We start from the raw sequence: 22937 nt of genomic DNA, 5'->3' as shown, positions 1-22937 counted from the left end.
TATCATTAATTCTTACGACAAAATACAGTATGCGTAATTTCCACACAACTGTAGGAGTCAACCCTTTTATTTTTACTTTTATTTATTAAACTTTTAAGAGATAAAAAAACAGTTAAACTAGTACTGTCATAATTATTCATATCTTTCTGTAAGGAGTGAACATGACTGATCCTATAGTTTTTCCTTTTGGAGTAACTCAAACTTGGTCTTTAATGTTTTCAGTTTATTCGCGAGTCAGCAGCTGAGCTCTTATAACGACACAAGGAGTGACATCACCACTGAAAAATGAAATATAAAATTGCGTCATAGTTTAATAAGAACCTGTTTTATATAGCCTAATATTGTCTTTATCCGTTTCAGATACTTTGTTTTTCTTGGGGTAGAGTACAGAAAACTTAAAGACAAAGACAATTATTTATTAAGATTACAAACAAAGACAAGTCGGTAAAAGAACATACGACTTCGCCGCTTAATTTTAACGTTTCGTTTTGAAATAGTCAAGTAACTGGAAATAAAATATGATTATCAGACATATATTATTAATGCCACTCCTTGTTCTTTGTAAACTCAAACACGCCTTTCATCCTGAATCCAAACCAAATACCCAAAAGAACATAGAACAAGATTTAAATATCTAGAGATAAGAGTAATATAATCTAAATATGTTCTGTTCCAGGTTATGTAAGACACTTGATAAAATAGATGTGAACGTTTTCTTTATTAATATGGTCTTAAATGAGTTTATTTACGAATTATACCAAAGAGCTCATTAACATCATTAAGGACTATATGCGACAAAGTTCTGCCACATCATACAACATATTAAACAACCTTACATGTAACAATTCACACATTTTAATATACAATATCATAGGCTATATTCTAGTAGACGTGTCTAGCCTTTTTTTTTTCATATTCTAAACAAGCAGGTCAAGGATAAGGTCAGGTTTGTCATTTTGGGGATTTTATTACAAGTCCAAGAATGCACGAGCTCGAACATATGCCTAAATTTATTTTTGGAGATATGGCTTTAATGATTAAATCTCTTCCCAACGGCTTGTGTCCACCAACAGTAGATGAAGTGATCAATATGATTTTATAAGACGAGCGCTCAATAGCTATATTTAACACACAAAGAAAAGAAGAAAACAGCAACATGAATCGTCTGTTGTCACAGAATACCATCAAATAAGGAAGTCGTCTTATTAAATGTACAAATTTATGAACTTTTATAGAATTCCGTGTCGCTCTTTATTCCAAAGATATATATAGGCTATGTGTGTGTGTGTTACGGATTCATATTCAACAACAGAAAAGCCTGAAAAGAATAAATAAATTGTACCACACAGTATTAAGGTCTAAAACTTATCTACATTAATTTGCACTTGATTTATAGATGCTTTATAAAATACACGAATTTGAAATCACCAACACCAATCCGATAATAACAAAAGTTCTATAGCTTGATACCTGTTGATCTGTAGATTGCGTGCTAGTCCATTCGTGTACACAAAAAGTGATGTACATGTATTTGCTTGACTTTGAACGTTTGTGTCCGTTCTGTGTCACGAGTTTGCGCGCTGCAAAAATTAGATAAATGCAAGTAAGCCTGCTCAAAAGCGTGCTATGTTTTTAACAATTAGGCTATGCATGTCAAGCCAGTGACTTAACTTATGAATTTATTTTGATTACACGTAATAAAATGTTTTTGCCAATAAAAACCCCTGCTAAAATAATTTTGCAAATCTTTGTATTCTTTGAACACATTTCACCTTGGTAATCATTCTGACAAAATAAAGCCACTCTCCAAAGGCTTCCAATAACAGCATTGGGGGAAAAAAAATCATTTTATTAAAGGGTACAAAACTAATCACGCAACAGGTATGAGAGCTTTAGTAAATACAAACAGTTGGGCCGTGTTTGCTTGGTGCATCAGAGCACACACACACACATTTAGAAAGAAGCAGTCCTATTAGAAGAGACATTTTGCTGTTAATCTGTTGAGCAAGTTGGAGCCAGTAGGTTTTTTTTTTTCCTTTTTTTTCTGACTGATTATGGTAACAACAGCAATTCAATACATTTATGTCTGTTGTTCCAAGCTGATAATAGCCTTTGGATTCTTGTAAAATATTGCTAGCCATGGTAAAAATTTCCTTTGTCCTTTTTTGTTTTTTGATCTTCATCTGTTGGCAAGTGGCGAAAAAATATTTGGGATGCCTTAAAAAGGTCATTCTTTCAGCCAGCCTCTGGGATGAGATTCACCACTGATCAAAGGCTGGCGATAGTGTGGGGGGAGAGACAGCTCTCTACTGGGTTGTATTGTAAGGTGAATGTATTAACTTCACAGGTCAGTCTCACCCTACATCAGCATTACACCTCTCTGAGGAATACTCTATAGATGTTTTTATACTGGCTAGTTAATACAAACACAGGTAACTTAGCTTGGGTTAGGCAGCAGGAATAGGAAGGGTTAAGGAAATCTGATGGAAATATTGTTGTCAGAGTGGTTATGTGGTATTGAATTGGCAACAAAACCTGCTCTGTTGGAACTATCTGCTTATATAGTTTTTTTTATTTTTTTTAAATTGAGTTTAGTGCACACACACACACACACACACACACACGCACACACACACACACACACACACACACACACACACACAGACACACTTCCTACACACACTCTCTAGTAGTCCTGTAGTGTAGGAAGTGTCTCAGAGGTCCCACACAAGAGGAATGGCTCCCTGGATACTGAGGGTAATAACTCCTAATTAAAGCCATATGATGAGTTGAGTCAAGAGAGACAGGTTAGACATTACTTGCTCTTCTCTTCTCTTCTCTTCTCTTCTCTTCTCTTCTCTTCTCTTCTCTTCTCTTCTCTTCAATAGTGACACAAACAGATACACTTTTGATACAACAGGAGTTAAGAGCTATAAAATAAATATGCATGAATGGTAACCCCAATAATTTGTAATTATAAGAAATTCTGGCGTTTATGTTAAAACTTTCAACTTTTATTTTCCAATTCTTAGGTTTATTGGAAAATAATGTGAGATCCCTGGTGTCTTTTTCTGAGAAACATACGAAAAGCAGGAGACAGCAAAATGAAATTTTTAAGGCAAATTCTCCTAAAAGACAGCAAATTCTGTCCTAATTTACTCACTGTCATTCCAAAATCGTGTAGTTTGTGTGTTTGTGTTTGTGTGTGTGTGTGTGTGTGTGTGTGTGTGTGTGTGTGTGTGTGTGTGTGTGTGTGTGTGTGTATGAAAAACACAGAAGATATTTTGAATAATATGCTTAAAGTACATTATGGTATTGTGACATATACATCTATTGATATATTTTAAGTCTTATGAAGTGACATGATCACTTTTATAATGAAATAAGTAAGTCTTTAATCACCCTTGAATCAAAACATATCTACACAGACTACATCAAATATGAAGACACAAACCCTAAACATCAACTAAACTTGGTTACTTGGTTCTTGTGTATCACGTGAGTCATGATGTTTGAGGTTTGTTAGTAGTGGTGTGTTTTTTTGTTTTTTTTTTGTTTTTTTAGAGCTTGAACGTTTTGGGTTCCATTGACTTTAATAAAAAAAGACCTGAAACAAAATATCATCTATTGTGTTTTACACCATGAGGGTGCAAAATAATGTCACAATTTCCATTTTTTCATTAAAATTGAGTAAGGCGTTTTTTTTTTTTTTTTTTTTTTTTACAGCAAAAGATATACATATAACTCTTTTTTTCTTTCCCAAGACCTGACTGCCATCAATAAATTGTACACGGACTGTTTTTAGACACGCTGGGAAAAAGAAAGAAAAAGACATTAGAGAAAGATAACACAAAAAAGGTTGGAAAAGGTGTTCTGCATTTCTCAGTCATCTACCGAGAGAACTAATGCCGTTCTCCAACCTCTGAATGATCATCTCCATCTCTAGTAACATCAGAGACGAAAGCAGGCAGGAAGAGAACCATCAATCTCGTTCGCTTTCACCTCTCCGGTCACAGTCCACACCTGGGACACATTTGACATTATGTTAGGTCACCCTGGGCTCAGATGGAGTCACTGCAAGGTCAAAACTGTAAAGTTGAAATCCCATTCAAAAGCTTAGACATCTCTGAGATTAACTTTATTTCTCTCAAAGAGGCGGATCAGATTGCACAATGCACAGTGCAGATGTGATGAGAAGTTAACTTGCGGTAAAGTGATTGCGGGGTTAAGTGTTACACAGGCTGGGGAAGACTCAGTGATTGCCCAGAGATGGGAACATGAGAGATTATATACAGTTCACGACATTGAGCATTTCTGTCAAGGCATAACAATGTTTCAACGAAAAAAAAAAAAAAAGTCAAGACAGAACCGCAATTTAGAAGTTTATTTATATTTAAGGATTCGTTTTCTATCATCATTTACACACCCCTGTGTGCTTCTAAACCTGTAAGACTTCCTTTGCTCTGCAGAAAACAGAAGATATTTGAAGAACTTTGGTAGCACTTTAGATAAGGGAACTATTCATCATTAACTAGTATCTTATTAGCATGCATATTACTAGCATATTGGCTGTTTATTAATGCTTATAAAACAAATATTAATGGCTTATTCGGAATGATCACTTATTCAAAATAGTTTAACTCTTCCCCTAAACCTAACCCTCTTTTATTTATTTATTTTTAGGGGATTTTATGGTACTAAATTATATTTATGGAATAGTTATGACCCATTTATTACCTGTTAACCACTTTTGAGCATAAATCTGAAAATTTAATTTCCAACTTAAATTGTCATAAATTGTAAATGTTTTGGAGCACAGTTTGGTCTCTTTTTTTTAAAGACGACACTTGGCAGATTATTGCTGAAGTGAAAAAAAGTGAAACTATGAAAATATTTTCTCCAAAACTACAAGAAAATGAAAGTCATAGATCTAAACTATTATTGTGTTCCAAAGTTGAGGTTGATATGAGCTTTCAGTAAGATTTTGTTTGGGCACAGTACCAAACATTTCTGCTAGCTGAAATCCACTTTCTATTAATTTCCAGTGTGGTCATTTTTGACAATGAACAATTCAAGTGTGACTATTTTCAGGACAATTTAAACCTTTATCAAGTTGTGTACCATTTCAATGAAGTGAAACATTTAAAAAATCAAAACGTGACTGAACAACACCAGAGGGTTAATAAAACCTTGCTATATCTACGTATTATTCTCTTCATTATAACTTGCATGGACACATACATGACCAATACCCACGCATACGGGCCACGTACGGCTTTATTGGCCGTAATCTGCAATGATATCATTTTCTCAGCCAAAGATCAGGCCCAGTACCTCTCTGAGCCCCAGCTCCCTCTGGAATGTGAGTGTGGCTCATTACTCTAAAGGATTTAAACTGATGAACACCACTAAAGACCTAAAAGCCTTTCTTGTGTGGCCTAATGCACCCACATTGTGAGACTTTTCAGACACTGGACTGTGGCTATTTGTTTTTTTCTTCCCCCGAATTCCCATCGGTCTGTTAGCTTTGTGCTCAAAAAGTAAATGTAGCAGTTTTTACATTTCAAGCAAAACTCACTTAGACAATTTATCCATTTACAGTGTTATTGCTTACAAACATAATGTTTTTGAGTCCCAACATTTTAAACAGTTCAGCATCTTCAGCTTTGGGCTAATTTCATGCTTGTTCACTGATGAAACGTGGTTGAGTAAAAAACTGGGAAAATAGATCAACATCAAGAACAAGCACACTAGAATGCACAGATAAGGTCCGGCTTTAGAGTGCTCTGGTGAATAGCTATAATCTTCTTACATTTTCTGTTCTCACTTTCGGCCCCATACAGGCTGATATAAATCCGTCTGCTTTCACGTGATATCGAAATGGCTTTGTTGTTAGTAAAACTGAGACCTCACCAACATATATATGTCTGATCAAGGGAAAGCATACACCTCTTTGGCTCTAGAGCTAATCGCTTTAAGACACCCAAGCAAATCTGGTCTCCGATCAGATCTCCAGCATCCACAGCGTTTCCCCCTCTCTCTCTGATTCAGAACACATTGCCCCAAATGAAAGCGCCGCTGTGACAGAGATACATGGAGGCCGGCATTTGACTCAAAAACTGAGCCTGAGATCAAAGGGAAACACAGGAGGCTCTTAATCAGCGAGTTGTGCCACTGTCAAACCTGAGTGAGAGGGACTCAGGGCCAACTCGTGACTTACCCCAGCCCGTCTTGGCCATCCTCAGCGGCAACCCACATCCACAAGCCCCTGTGCTTCCTCACCTCCCCCTCCTTTCTCTGATTTGTCATGTTGTTTAAAGTATAATCCAGCCATGGTGCCCCAGCTGTCTCTGGTTAGCGCTTGCACGTCAAAATGCCCCTCTGTGGATCAAGCCACAGGAAGATGAATCGAGCGCAAGCGCTCCATCTCCATATTTTCCAATCAAGCTCCATTAGACAGGGCAAAGCCAGGAGACATCCTCACCTCCAGTGCCCTACAGCCAGATCACTGACATTCAGGATGGGGTTGTATTACATGCTCATTATATACAGTACAACATTTCCATCTGTCACATTAGAATTGTCCATGTGGCCAGCACAATAAAGCTGGTTCGTTCCCCTCATCTTCATATTTTACCAGACTGCTGGTCTTTCTAAAATGTTTAAAAGAGTGTAATGTTGTAAAGTGTGTAATTTCTTGTGTCACTCTTGTCACCAAATGCAATTGCAAAAATAAGGACTGCTTTCGGGTTTCTCCGAACACTCCCTCATATGCATTTATTTGGACAAACTGATATTAAATTCAGAATTCACACTATTTGTTGAGCTGATGTTGCTATATCCAGGCAGTTGGGATGCTACAACAAAATAATGTTATGAAAGCACCACACAAGTAAAAGGTTGTATTTTCTTTTAACCTTGAATAAATGAGAGTGTGCACCCGTGTTATTTTAGTATCACTGATATACTATTATAGTTTTTGTTAACATATTATTTTAATATTTTTTCAGTTTTTCACTTTAATTTTAGTTAAAAGTTTTAGTAATTTAGTTGTGTTTTGTCAACTGTATTTTTTTTATTAATAAATCTATATAGTTTTTGAAGTTAAACTAAACAAACATGATAAAAGTTACCTTAGCAAATAGTGGAATTAAAATAAGTCTTTTTTTTCAGTTAATGTTTATTTTATTTCAGGTAGTAAAAATATTTTGTATGGTTTTAGTTATTATTCATTCATAAATATCATAAAGATTTTGAGTGATAACACACAACAGTTTTTGATTTGGCAGACAAAAGACAATGCATTTGTATGTATTTTTGAATAAATGAATGGGGTAAAAGTCCAAATCGGAAAAGAATAATGTCTTTAAATGACATATTTAGCATCTATGTTTTAGTCATCACTGTTGTACCAGTAGAGGGTGTCTTACTGCTGAGCTGTTCTGAATAATGTTTGACATTTATATACATCAAACCCTCCCTGCTTACAATGAGAACCATTTTCTTGATCATGTGGGCATGGCTTTACCATCAGGCACCAATCACATACTGAAAACAGATACACCTCATCATATTTGTTGGGAAGAGGGGAATCATTAATGAGCCTAGTAGCATGGAGCATTGTTATCATTAAATACACTTCCAGACATTGCAGGTGGAAGTAGAGGAAGTCTAGAGAGCAGGACTAGAGCCGCTTTCAATTACGCTTTAATGAAAACCCTGCCACGGTACTGCTGAAGCCCGGGGCAGGGGAACCCTGTGCTGTTGAGCCATGAGTTAAGCCAGAGACTCTGGCTACATATCTTGTTTCCAAATCAGCCCATGAGCTCAGTACCACTGTATTGAGATCAGATCAGATACGTTACATATCTGGCTGTCAAAGTTCACATGCTTGGAATGTAATGATATTCTGCTGAGGGAGGGGGCATCAAGCACTATTAAATTGAATATGATTCATTCAGTACTGGTGCTGTGCTGGTCTCTCAACAGCCCCCAGATGCAGATCAGAGTATAGGCAGTACATTTACAAAGAAACACATACTTCCGTACTCATGAACATTGTGTTGCCTCAGTTAGTTCCACATAAAAAACAGTCATTTGAAACAGTACTTACACAAAATATGCATGCACACATATTTATGTTTAGAAATAAAAATGGAAAAAAAGTATATTTTTGTTTATGTCTGTATTTTTGTCTTGCATTCAATATAAAAAATTACTTTATACTTAAAATTTTGTATAGGACTTGTTTATAGAACATTCAGTATTTTCATTGATTTTTTAATATATTTCATATATCTAACACAGTAGTTGTATTTATTTATTTTTTTTCCCCTGGTCTGACATTAGCTATTATTGACTGTAATTATGTTTTTATTCAAAGGCTTTGTATTTTAAATTTGGGTGAGTTTAAAAAAAAAAAAAAAAAAAAAAGCCTGATGGTTGCATGACTGTAACTTTGTATTAAAATATGATTTGTAAGCTTTGGCGATGTGTGAGATTCATATTTTTTCCCACCCCTATGCAGTGGCATTTCATTTATAATTAAATCATGAATTTAACAAAATTACCAAGGTTTATTTTATTTCATGTCCTATCGCATGATTTTTTTCTTCTCAAGTAAAATTGTCTGGATGCTTAAATATTTTTAGCAGAAGACCAAAAGTCTTCAAACAGTTTAGAAGATGGTGACTCTCCAGTCAGGATGGCGACACACACACACACGTAATGGTAAATACAGTAGCCTGAAATGGTCAGATTGGACCCAGAAAATAGAGGCTTCATGAATGTGACTGTAAAAAAACAACAAGCCCACCACGCCCGTTCCAGATGGGTTGGGAATGGCAGTCAGAAAAAGGCCCAAGTCCAGATAACATTATGTTAGTGTGACATGGTGTTCAAGCGCAGAGGCGAACCGAATCAGGATTTGATTAAGTGAGCGGGCGCAGAAAGCCCAGAGCGCAGGGCCAGGCACTCAGCCATGGCACGGCCACAGCAGAGATGCATATCTATGTCTGGACACGCCAGTGCAGCGCCGCATTCACTGCTATAATCATCCCAACCGTGCGCCGGGGCAACGTGAACAGATATGTTTCCAATGCAAACAGCCTGTGCTGCAAAAAGCTTACTTCATCGTTATTAGACGTTGCACAAAACAAAGGAGGGTTTCATTGCATGCTCTGCCAACCTCATCTTACATTTTGCAAAGCCCAATTATGTTTCAAAACCAATTCATAATTGCGCTCTGACCTTGTGCTTTACCAAATAAAACATCTGAATTGGTGCATTAAGGAGAAATAAAAGGCTGTTTTATCCTCAATTATTGCTAGGGCAAAACCAGCAAGTTTTGGAATATACCTACTTAACACTTTTCATCCATTTGCTTCAAAAAAAAAAATAGTTTCATAAGTTTTAAAATTGTAGACCTCCCCACATTAGGTTAAATATTGCAATTTTATGAGGATACATGTGAATGTAGTTAAGTGTGATCAATGTTAAACTGTTCGGTTGAATGAAATTGTAATGTTTTGATGAGCGATAAGGATCTGGCAAAGAGGGGCATGTGAAAAAATCTACAGAAAGGGCCTCACAAATAAGTTTGTAAAGCTATGGTTGACTGGAAAACCATATTTGGAGTAATTTACTCAATCAGAAAGCCATTACAAAATGAATTGTGATGAGCTCACTATAATTTTTACTATGGATTCAGTCAAAAATTCTGTTTTCATTTACTCACCCACAAGTTATACCAAACTGGTATTAGTTTACAGTATAAAGTTATCTGTCTGTCTGTCTCTGTTTATTTATTTATTCATTAAATATCCTAATTGTACATAAATACTAAACATTTACTAAATATAAAATGTGTAAAAGTTAACCAAGTGAACAGAATGATCTATTCCCTACTATCTGCGAGAGTATCAGTATACATGATGTTCTTAAAGTTTGACAATTTGTTAAATGTTATGAAATGCTAATATGATAACCATGATGCTCTGACAGAATGTGTAACTTTGTCAGTTTGAGTGTGGGAATGTGATTAGACTAGAAGCCGCTCTGGACATTTGTTCATTTTCAAAATGTGATTTGTTTCGGATTTGCACGAATGAGTGAAACTTCTCAGCTTTGGAAATCTGATTACAGAAGGGCAACACTGTGGTGGTGACTGGGAAGGGATTTAATTAATCTTCCAATTTCTCTTGCTTCTTCTCTGCCAATTTCTAAAAAACCTGTAGGTGTTCACGAAACAAGCTTATTAGTGTAGACATGTTTGCATATTCTGTATTCAACACATTAAAATCAAATCATTTTGTTCAGTTATTGCATTGATGGTCTGTAGATTGCAGTCTACAAACCCTACAAGCATTTTACGATGCAGGCAATATGCTGTATGACTTTATGCAGACGTTATCAAGGCATCTTCAAAGGATGTCAAAAAGTATCTCACACCCCTTTATAGGCCTCCTGCTCTTCCTAAACAGAAATGACCTCATATTGGCAGCTCTCTTCTGAATCCAGACCTCTGAGCCCCCACCTCCCTTCCAGCACAGACAGTAAGCATTTAACCATCTGCCACTATTTTCTCTGCCTCAGGAGAAAACAGAAACATTCACAATAGCTGAAGAGTGTTGTGGAGGAGTTGAAGTGAGTCAAACTCATGACATTGTAGTTTAATGAGACAGACGTGGCTCCCATAATAGCTGGTCGCCTATTGATCATGTGATATCGCAATGATAAAGGTACTGCCTTGATTTTAAATGCATTCACATTTTAGTATTATCTGCCTAAAAGTGATGTATGAAAATGTTAATGTAACATTTAATTTCATGATTTTAGTCTTAAAATTATTTTACAATGACAAATGCCTCAAAGCTTGTTGACGAAAGGTGATCTTATACTGAATGAATGACCTACGATTTTCATCTGGTTGTAAAACAGCTTTTTTTTTCTCTCTTTCCTACTAGCTTTCCACTTTTTCCAAAAAAATCTGTGCTAAGAAATCCTTCAAGGACCGAGGTACTAATTTGAACCATGTAAGTTAACCATAGCAACATTAATGGACTTTATGGATTTATTTCCCCTGTCTTATGCAACAAAAACCACTAGGGGCTGGTGGTTTCTGGCCTTTGTTGGAAACCATGCTTCTCTGCTTTTCACAGGCTCTTGTCTGGTGCTGTTTTTTGTGTTTGGTTTGGACATCACACAATGGCTTGCAACAAGACTTCATTGTTTTATATAAATACTATAGACACTGAAACATTAAGCTTTCTTGTGGCTTAAATATAAAAAAGTATTTTTCTTTTACCGTGAGTCTTCCTTCATTTACCTTGATGTTTGTTTATAATGCATATTTAATACAGCTAAACTTATGCTGTTATATAGACCTTAGTTAGGGCAATGCCAAATTTAATTTATGAAAGGAATGAAAACAACGGTGTGAGAGACAGAAGGGTAGTGGGTTCACTGGATTGCACTTTTATTTTAAAAACATGGCAATTGTTCAGCATTTCAAAAAAGAAAAACTTCATTAAATATTTTTGAAAGTTACAAAATTACATGATTAACCTGTGGCTAGGCTTGCTTTTTGACAGCAATGTTGATTAACAAAAAAAAAAAAAAAAAAAAAAAAAAAGCAAAGAGAAAATTAAGGTTACAATGAAGCACATACACTGGAAGTGTCAAGCTTGTAATTCTAAAAGCATTTACAAAAGACAAAAGACTGTTTAAGACTGTTAAGACTTTTAAGTATCATTTTAAAATAATTTATAATATGTTTTACATACAAACATAATAAATAAATAAATAATGTTTTACAGTTTTTGCTGTTACATTGTCATGACAACAAAGTTGTAAGACAGTAAGCATATTGTTTACATCTTGTGACTATTGAAACTGAGTATTTTAATGTTTATAGTTTGGCCCATTCACTTTTGCCTCACTGTAATCCAGATTCTGCCTTTTTTTATAGAATGAAGGTTGCCGTTGAAATCACACTGACAGTTTGTTTACATATTGTCTCATAAAAAGTGAACATTTTTCATACATGGAATCATTGGATACTCTCATTCTGGATTTATATGTCATATGTAGTATTGCTCTCTGATGAACCCCGAAGCAAGTACCTGTCAATCTCTAGCTATGACTCTCCAATGTCATTCACTGTTTTTCTCCATTTTCCCACTCCCTCCATCAGGTTAGCCCCAGGTTCGTCGGAGCTCACCCCCACATCTGCGATTGCACTCTTAATGTGATCAGTAATGAATTTTGTGTTACATTAAGTCTGTATAAATGGAAGGACAAGCGCAGACTACAAGTGTCCAGGAGTCCGACTTAATCTAATGACAGCCAGGCAGAGACACAACCAATTAGAGGGGCAGAGAGTGGGCCACCGCAGGCTACTGCTGGGACTGCAAATGAATAGACCAAAATCAAATCAGGACTCTAATAGATGCGCTGCAGAGAAAGAGGGAGAGACAGTCAATGCTAAGCATATTAAAGCCTTGTGACCTCCCTACTCCCACTGCTGCTGCCCGCAAAATTTACAGTGGGCCAAATCAAAAGGCCTCATTGTTCACATATAAGAGGGGAAGACAGCACTGTCTCTCTCTGAAAGAAAAAGAGTGCTATCTAAGTCCTAGGAACCTTCATTAAATGTCTCACTGCCTGTTCTGCTCTAAAAGCATAAATCAAATGACTACAACACATAATAATGTTTTTCTTTAGCACCTGCATTTGTAGATGCGGATAATTGGAGCCAAATAAAATTTTACATCTCTCTGTTGGGACTACTCAACATGTTTCTTAAACTCTGGGAACTTATTTTTGTTATTTTTCAAATGACTTTCATGTTTAGATTTCATTTTAATTTTATTGTTACTCCTGTCACTGAGCCAGACTATTAATATTAAAGCAATACAAACAAACAAATAAATAATATATTATTTATTGATATATATATATATATATATATATATATATATATATAGGGGGTCAGTCGATTAATATTTTTTATATATAAAAATCTAATTAATTACATGGGGTGTCGATTAATTTTTTTTTTTGTCGATTAATTAGTCGATTAATTAATCCAATTAATCACAAATTACATTTGGCTGTGAAAATACCCCCAATAGATTATTTAAAGCTATTTTTTGTGTTAAATGAGAAAGTATTAGACATTGTACAGTAGCTTTAGAAAAAAAAAAAGAAACATTTTATTTGATTCAACATAAAATTTATTACACATAAATGTTTAGGCTAACATAAACTATGGAACATAAAAGAAGATAATTTGAGAAACATATGTTTTTTTTTTGTTGTTTTTCTCTCTCTCATTCATGCATTGGAAGTCATTGGTAACCAAACATCTTTGTTACCAACAGCCTTCAAAATACCTTCTTTTATATTCCACAAAAGAAAGTAAGTCATTCAGGTTTGAGTAAATGATGACATGGGCTAATTAAAATTTATTGGGTGAACAATGCTTTTAAAGTCCCCCCCACCCCTTTTAGTTTTGAATGAAATAATACTCTAAATAAGAGACTAAAACTGCCAGAAGATGCCGGTAAATGTCTTTATGTGTCTTTTATTCATTTGATTTGTTCAAATGGCTGATTCATTCAGGAATTCAGTAAATTTCTCTCTTTATGAATGGCTCTCTTTAATAATAAAATAAAAATATAGTTATTTTATTATTAAATAATATAATTTAACTATATATACAGTATGTGTGAATGTGTGTGTGTGTGTGTGTGTGTGTGTGTGTGTGTGTATATATATATATATATATATATATATATAGTATATATATATATATATATTATATTTTTTTTTCTTTTTTTTTTTCTTTATTATAAACCAGAACACCAACACAAACCTGAAGTTTGTCTGGTCGCGTCTAGCTTGGGTTGGGTTGTAGACCTCTAATTCACTATTCACCATGTTGAATGAAGGGAAAAAGACAGAGTGAAACAATGTGGAGGAGGAGAGGAAGTAGTCTGGTCTGCTGGATCACAGACCCACAGACAGCCAACAGAGATATTATAGGATAGAGAAAAGCAGAAGGATGGGGAGAGGGGGACGTTTTGCTCTGTAGAAAGATACCTCACACATGAAACGCTGCTAGGTTATCTAGAGGAACTTTGATGTGGAGCCCAGTGGCTATCTACACCTGTGCCTGGGGCCTGGACTCCCTCAGCCACACACTAAACCTCAGACAGCTGGTATTACACGGGGAAAAGCCTTGAACCAGCAGCCTCTGCACACACTCCACACTCTGACAAAATGAGAGAGGGGTGGGCAACAACATGACTGCGGTATGGAGGGGCTGGAGGTTGAGAAGACACTGCTATCTCCTGGTAAACACTCAAATAGGCAGACTGTGGGACAGCAGATATAGCTATAAAGCTGTCTGAGTCAGCAAGCAGAGGTGGAAAGTTACTAATTACAAATACTTTCATTACAGTACTTGAGTAAATTTTTTTTTTTTAAATCTACTTTCTTCAGTATAATTAAATTGTGGTTCTTTTATTTGAGTAGAATAAAACTATTTAACTTCGCTACATTTATTTTTCACCAAAAGAATAAAGTACAAAGTAAAAAAAAAAGTTTTTTGAAGGGACAAAGCAGGCTCAGATGGAGAACTAGCCGGTGTTACGAGATGTTCGGTTTCTGAGATTTTTCGTTTCAGTGGGCGGAGCATATGAATATTCATGAGTTTCATGGACAGTGCTGGAACTGAGAATTTTAGTTCACGCTCCTTGTTTCTCAGCAGGCTTATGGAATACTTAAAAAAACTTAAATATATTTTCAGCGTTGCTTATACATATGCCTAAACTACATTTGTTCATCATTTCGTAACAGTTTAGAATGTTTTTATTTGCACGTTTTGTGCAGCCGTCACTGACTGAATGATTGCATGCATTCTTTGTATAATTTTAGGATAAAGCACAACTTCAGCTAGTTGTATACAATGATTTGTCCGTTGTGCTGTAGCTTATTAGTTATTATTAATTGAGCACAACAATTGAAATAAACGTATCTGTGGACTAATAATTTTTCATCTACGGTGTGAATATTATTACTGTTTAAAGGCTTTGTATTAGTAAGGTTCTTTGTTCACCAACTGCATTTATCTAATTAAAAATATAGTCAAAAACAGTAATATTGTGAAATGTTTTTGCAATTTAAGGTGACTGTTTTCTATTTTTCCCCCCTGTGATGTCAGATCTCGACTTCTCCAGTCTTCAGCGTGACAAGATCCTTCAGAGATCATTCTATGTTGATTTGCTGCTCAATAAACATTTATCATCATTATCACATTAAAAAAGGTTGTACTGCTTAATAAAGTGTGGAAACCATTATAAATCTTTTGTAACATTATAAATATAAATTTTAATGCATCCTTGTCGAAAAACAGTATACATTTCTTTAAAAAATATATAGTAAACCCAATCGTTTGGTTGTAATGTCATGAATCAAATGGCAGAATCAAGGTTTTTTTTTTTTTTTTTTTTTTTTTTTAAGGCTACATATCTTACATTTGATCTTAGAAGAACAGCTTTATTATGTCATATTTTTTAAAGCAGATTTAATAAGGACGTTTACATCACTCTCTTCTCTCCTATGTTGTCTTGTTTTGATGCATAAATCTTTCATTTATAACACGAATTCAATAGTGGTTCATACTCAAAATTCAAGAAGACTTGATTAATCGCATTCTCCATGCCTGGATTTTGGATTTTGCGTGTAAATCACTACTGAACTCATATTTTTTAAAAACAAAATGTCACTGTCTCACATAATATCAAACATATTTATTCCACTTTCATTTTATAAAAAGTGCCTCTAATTAAAGTCCAATTAAGAATATATGTTTATGAACATTTATGACTTATAAATTATGTTGAATTAGTGTTTTTTTGTACATCAAAATACATCATGCATTTCTATCAATGATCATAATTGTGTATCATCCAGGTACAGTGCAACACATGGTCAGAGAAAAGAAGACAGAGAACAGCTTCAGTGTAGGTTGCAAAATGTTAATTAGGCCAATGATATGGTTGTGGACATTATTTAACTAATGAATATGCATGTATGCTCCGCCCACTGAAACAAAAAAATCTCAGAAACGAAAATCTCATAACACCAGCGTTTGACGGGCACTTTGCAAACTTCTGGGTTGGAGCCCTGCACTTCAGGCAATAACAGATAGGTCTGATTCGGGTAAAAAAAAAAAAAAAAAAAAAAAATCAAACCTTCCAGTTCAGCTGGGGGGCGGGGCATTCAAACCGCGCTTGTCATTTTAAATCAGCATCATTAGCGTTTCAGTATTTTAGTGAATATGAGCTATGCTTTGATTTTAAATCGTAATTTTGTCAGCTCCTGAAATTTGTCATACCGTCAATATTACCAGAGCACACAGCAGTATAAGTAAATCGGAACTCGGATGATAGAAGGACGCAGTTATTGCATGGATGGAGCAAGAACAGAGTCTAAAATAGCCTACTTGCACACAGTTCAGTTGAATAATAAAAATCTCCCTCTTTAACAGTGCAGTTAAACTAAATGTATGAAGCTAAAATAACCTCAACATTAACAAAAACATTGAAATGAGAGCGCATGCATTTTTACATGCATCTGACTGATAGACCAACCATGATTTGTCAAAATTTGTTGATGGGCGAAGAAACAAGATTTATTCATATCTAAAACGAGACGATGTGAAAATTATAGAGCGCTAAACGCTATAATGTGCATGTTTCATTCATACTCGAAGCCAGAGGGCGCTCTCATGCAGAAAGTCCAAAAAGGCATAGTAGTAAGTAACAACTTTTGACGTGCAGGAAATCCCTAATATGGACAAAGGCACGATGCTATTGCTGTAACTAAAAAAGGTAATTCCAGGTCATTTCAAAGTGATAAATATAGTATATGAATAATGCAGTGCTAATTGACATAACATTTAATACAGTATATAAACTATTCTGCCTTATGTTTGTATGAAAAAAACAATCCCAAAATTGTCATTAGGAAAATACAGAAGACAGTTTATAGAATACAAATTATTGGTTATTATCCAGCAGTGTATTTGATTTCTTATCCAATTAAAATACATAAGAAAAAAATAAAATAAAATAAAATAAAATAAAATAAAATAAAATAAAATATAAAATAAAATAAAATAAAATAAAATAAAATAAAATAAAATAAAATAATACATAAGAAAGTGTTTTTTTTTTTTTTTTTTACATTTCTGTCCCCCTCATTTCAGAAATGATGGCTACGTCCTGATGTGTGCTGTACAGAAAACAGTGCATGAGTCTTCTTGTGCTTGAATGGTTTAAAGTCATATTAAAATGCGCAGAAAGGAATCGATAAGAGGAATCAAAATTTTTATTTTATAACAACTAGACAATTTGTGACCTTAAGCATCCAAAAGCCTGGGTATGGTTTAAAATGTTAAATAAAATGCTCTTTTTTTGTCCTACCAAAAATGTGTGGAGTCCACCTTTGTTATTATAACAAACTACCCTTTTCTTATTATAACTAACCTTGTGATTTTAAACCATTCAAGTCATGAAGACTCACATGCTGTTTTCTCTGCTACACACACATCCTTGTGTAAGTGTTCTTTAGCCTGTTGATTTTTATTCATAATATTCAGCTAACAAGCAAATATTTTGCAATAAGACTTAGAATAAATGTGATGATTTCTAAGATTGTTATCGAAATTAGGAATTGACAAGAATCGGAATCATAAAAATTCAAACAATGCCCAATCTTACCCATACCCCACATGATTTTCTTGGCACCTTTCTATTCACAGTTTTAAACCCTTTCTTTTCTTTTAAACCCTCACTTACCCTTCTTTGCTTTTGCCCTTCTTAAAAACAACCACATAATCTTATACGTGAACATACTTTTCAAAATAAAACAGTTGCTCCGAGCAACAGGGATCGGTAGTATATTTGCTTGGCATAGGGTATAGGATTTTGATTTTTATGGGGTTAATATTGTGTTTTTATGAGAATTATATATTTTTTTGCTCCCGTGTTTGAAACAGTTAGCTTCTGTGGTTTAATGTTGCTTCTTATCACAGTGAGACTGAAAATGTTTTTTATAAAAATCTTTACTGTGATACAAGCTATGTCAATTAGCATTGCATTGCAATTGGGTGTTTATTGTCTTCCACGTTTCATCAGTCAAAGTGTCTCTATCTGCATGTTATTCAGCCATAGTGATACCTGATGCATTTGCCCCTATAAGGGACTTCCTGGGTCTTACTTGTGAAACGGACATTAAAGTACATGAGTGTTAGGGTTAGGGTTAATCTGCTCCATAATGCTCACATCGTCTCATTTTGGGTAAAAATAGAAAAATAGTACTAAAGTACTTTGTAACACAGTAACTTGAGTAGTTTTTCAGCAAACTACTTTTTTACTCTTACCTGAGTCATAGTATTTTTCAGTACTTTTACTTAAGTAAATTATTCCTTACGTAGCAATACTTTTACTGAAATACAATTTCTTAGTACTCTTTCCACCACTGTCGGCCCGTGAGTTTGCAGAGGGGCAGTACTGTTGGCACAGTTGTGATACTGTCGTCAAAGCTAATCATGATTTGGAGAATCTTTTTGGGATCAAACAAGCATCTTCAGAAAATCAAATAAAATCCCACAGGATTAGCTGAATGTCTACAAACATAAAATTAAAAATAGGAATTAATTTAGAAACCATTCATTAAAATTGATCAGAAGTTCTAATTCCAACATTTCATATTAAGCAACATCTGTCTCTAAACCGACACATATGTATATGTCATATGGTCATAACTGGAAAATGGATAGGTAATCACAAAAGCCACAGATTCACACTTATACCTGTATGTTCTTAACTGGCCTCTTTGATTCCATGAAGAACATTTAACTGCCACAGAAACTTTTTTTTTTTTTTTTTTTTTTTTCTCAAATAGTGGAATGTGTTCTTCAGATTATTTAAATATCCTTTGTATTAATAATAAATAATAATAATAAAAAGTTTATTTTTAAGAACTTTTTACCAAAATGTTCTTTGGGGAACCCAAATTTGATTTTCTTTGGCACTGTTGTGAAAAACCTTTTGGAATCTTTATTTAAAAAATCACTACAGTGTTACAATGTTTCATATTTATACTGATAATTTTTCATAAATCATAATAAACTTAATATAAACATAGCACAAATATAAAAAAGCCATATAAATAAAACTATAATATAGACGAAAATATTGTAATATTGATTTCTTGTTGATAGTGTTTAAAGAAATTTAAACACTGAAAAAAAAAAAAAGCTGGAACATGGAATTTGACAAAGTGAGAATTTTCCAGATTTCGGAAGAGAGCCAAATACCACATGCCATATATGTACTATATGTATACTAAACTATATATACTCTATGACATGAGAAGGAAAATTCCCCTCTCTGCACTGACAACAAGCCCAAGTCACTCATATTATATTGGACTTCACATAATTTATAATGATATTCATAATTTTGTGCACACCCCATGACCAGTTAATCATTAATGTTGTGCTATTTTGACTTTTGCAAGGTGTTTGGACATAAATGTGTGTTGGCAGTGTGTGTACACAAGCACCCTATAATGTAAAAAATCCACCCACACCTTTTTTTTTTTTTAATTCCCATAAATCATAAGCAGTGTCTTCCAACCACCTATTTTCAGCATTGGTGCTAATGTGATGTCACATTAGCCACAGGCCCTGCCCACGATTGTTGACAGACACTGCCGTTATAACATAGAACCGCCCTGAGCGAGTTCACAGCGAGTTGTACACAGTTATCCATTGAACTAACAAGAATGTCTCCCAAGGGTTTAAGGTGTTCTGTAGCTGGATGTATTATGCCACATAGCTCTCTCCATTTACTCCCGAAATCTATCTGAGCTGCTGAAGACGAGGTGGATTAATTTTGTTTTCGAAGAAAATTCCTCCCTCAATTCCACAGAAATTAGTATATGTCTCTGCGAATCATTTTACATCAGACTGCTTTGTGAATGAGGGTCAGTATAAAGCAGGTTTTGCACAAAAGTTGCTCCTGAAGGATGGAGAAGTGCGAGCTGTTTGTGATCCATCTATACTGCCAGAAGAAGTAAATATCAGCGTTTGTTTTCCAAATTGCCTTTCTGAAAGAGCTTCTTGGGACTCTGTAAGGCTAACGTTGCTAAAGCTACCATTGTCTGTCTGTTTTCGCTGACGCTGCCTTCACATGCTACTAGAATGATCGTGAATAGGAATGTGGTAGTTAAAAATTGCATATGAAAGCAATGTGAAGACTGCTTGAATTTGTTGAGCTCATGATCAGAAGTGGGACTTATATGGTTTGTAATAGTATGTGATGGCATCATGAGACCAGCTATGTTTGTTATTTTTATCACACCCGTCTGTGTAATTCATAAATAATCTGGCAGAGTGCAGAATTCGGCATGACACCGGTTTGAACATATATGGCTGAACACCGCTACTAGCAGTTTCTGACATTTTTCAGTGCATGAGAGAGTCTTTTGTTATTGCTGGCATGCCGGTGCGCGAGCTCTAGAAACTCCACCCTCTTCTGAAAGGGGAGGCAGGAGCACCAGCTCATTTTCATAAAAAAAAAAAAAAAAAAAAAAAACAGCACGTTTTGGCTTATACCCTAAAAATAGCAATTTCAACAAGCTATAAAAAATTATCTGTAGGGTATTTTGAGCTAAAACATCACATTCACACTCTGGAGACATCAGAGACTTATTTTACATCTTGTAAAAAGGGGCATAATAGGTCATCTTTAAGTTAAGGAATAAGCAGTGTTTGTTACAGTTATTTTTAAGGCCGCTTAAGACAAGACAGAGTGATAAAATTAATATCTGATTGTCATGGTTATGAGCTGTCCAATCCCAGATGTTTTTCCTTTTCATTCTTCATGTACCCCTTGCTCTGTTCTGATTTCCTTCTCTCATCTCCTTGCTCCTTCCCTCTCCCGAACTGTCTTAGAGTGAGTCATTGAATGCATTCCACAACTTTCACACCCAGCTTTTAAAATGGTGCAATGAAATAATAATGTTCCTCATGAGAGAGGGTGAGAGAGAGAGATTGAATGAGGGGAAGAAAAAAAATGAGGGGGGGGGGGGATTCAACCAATAGGAGATAAAAGAACAGTTGGAGCAATGGCCTAACAGTTGGTGCAATACTTTTATGTGGGTGTCATGAGCCTATGACATTTCCTGATCATCTTCACTCTTCTCTAATTCTTGTCCTATCTCTTATTGTAGCTGTGAATAAATAAAGTTCCAAATGTAGGTTCGGGAGGAGCCTAATCATTCAGTCCTGTCAATCCTCATCACAAGCCTATATACTGTCCCAGCAACAATTCTTCTGGCATCTTTCCACCTCCCCCATCTCCTCCTCTATTTCTGTTATTATTCCCTCTATGTAGTATCACAACATGGTGTTGAACTCGGAGCTCAAGCCAAGCCTTGGGTTCGAGCCTCCATCTAGGACAGCAAGCCAAATTTGTTTGCCATGAACATCAGGACTGGATGGGCAAGCCAACCTATGAAATGGGATTTTCTTCACTGTAAACAATAAAGAAACAGCAAACAGCTGTTGGCAAACAAGTAAAGGTTTATCTTAGGCAAGTGAAATTTCCACAGTGACTTGGAAAGAATGTTACCATGAAGAGGCAAGCAACAAGCGGTCTTTTTCCACACTATTGATGCAACAGTACAATTCCCCCAACAGTGACTGTATTTTATGGACACCCAAATAAACAAACTATGGTAAAATGCCTTCCACTTCAGCTACTTCAAAAGCACTCCTGCTGCATTTTTATAAGGGTTTTACACTTTGAGACCTCCAGGAGTGAAAAAGAGGAATAACATTAATTTGAAACAGTGTAGAGTCAACACCTCATTGCAGTCCCACTGTACAAATCACACAAGAAAAGGGAGTGTTCTGCTATTTTGAAATAACATTTATCAACTTACAATAACAGGCGTAAATTGTAATGCCCAAAGTCTGTGTTATTGGGTTCGACGAAGCTCCATTAGAGATGCTGTGTGCTTATTCTCATGTGGGAGGTGGGAATAGATCATATAGATCTAGTCAAACCTTAATTTTAAAAAAACCTTAATCTAGACCAATTTTGCCTTTCTAGTCGCCCCATCCCTTAAAAAAAAAAAAAACACATCGTCAACATCCACATCATTCTGTTTTACTGCACCTTTACTCTCCACATTTTACCAGACCTTCAAACAAATCCTTTTCTTTTCCAATTTCACAAAAAATCCGGGCAGCCATTGCCGCCGATAGCATTTTGTGTGATGTGAGCTCTCTGGATTAGCAGAATGATGGGCGGCTCACAACACGATCTCTGATCTTCAGCGCTTTCAGAGGGCTAACTGTTAAATCATTTACACACACTCTCTCTCACTCCTTTCCCAAATCTCTCTCTTTTTTCTCTCACTTCTGTCCTTAGGCTGAGAGAGTGTGAGTAATCCCATCAACAGACATCTGTGAAAAGACTTTTTACTTACGCTCCCATTCACACAATGCATCTGCCTTTCAGCTTGCTCCCTTCACGAACACACATACACATATATGCACATTTAAGTCATCTTAAAAGCAATATTTCGTGTATATTGAGGGTGAAGGAGGTGAGCTTGAACTCAATGCATTAATGGTGAGGAGTGCACCCACAGCAAAGTGTGTGTATATTTGTTTATGTGCACATATGCATGTGTGTTTTTGCAAGGATGTCTTCTCTTAAGTTTTAATAGCTCTTCTCTGTGCCGAAGGGAATCACAGTGTGCTTTTAAAGTGTACAGAAGTTACATATGCATGTATGGCACCTCATGAAAAGAATGTGAGAACAAAAAGCCATCATTAGCACATTAGACTG

General features: G+C 35.3%; 1 long non-coding RNA gene across 1 annotated transcript in view; it reads left to right on the top strand.

Annotated features, from left to right (window-relative positions):
- The window catches only part of LOC122137502, a 28104-nt gene that overhangs the window by 2694 nt on the left and 2473 nt on the right, over positions 1 to 22937 (top strand). The window lies entirely within an intron of this gene.

Source organism: Cyprinus carpio, chromosome B5, assembly GCF_018340385.1.
Source record: "Cyprinus carpio isolate SPL01 chromosome B5, ASM1834038v1, whole genome shotgun sequence".
Lineage (NCBI taxonomy): Eukaryota > Metazoa > Chordata > Actinopteri > Cypriniformes > Cyprinidae > Cyprinus > Cyprinus carpio.
This window is presented reverse-complemented; position numbering and strand designations above follow the sequence as displayed.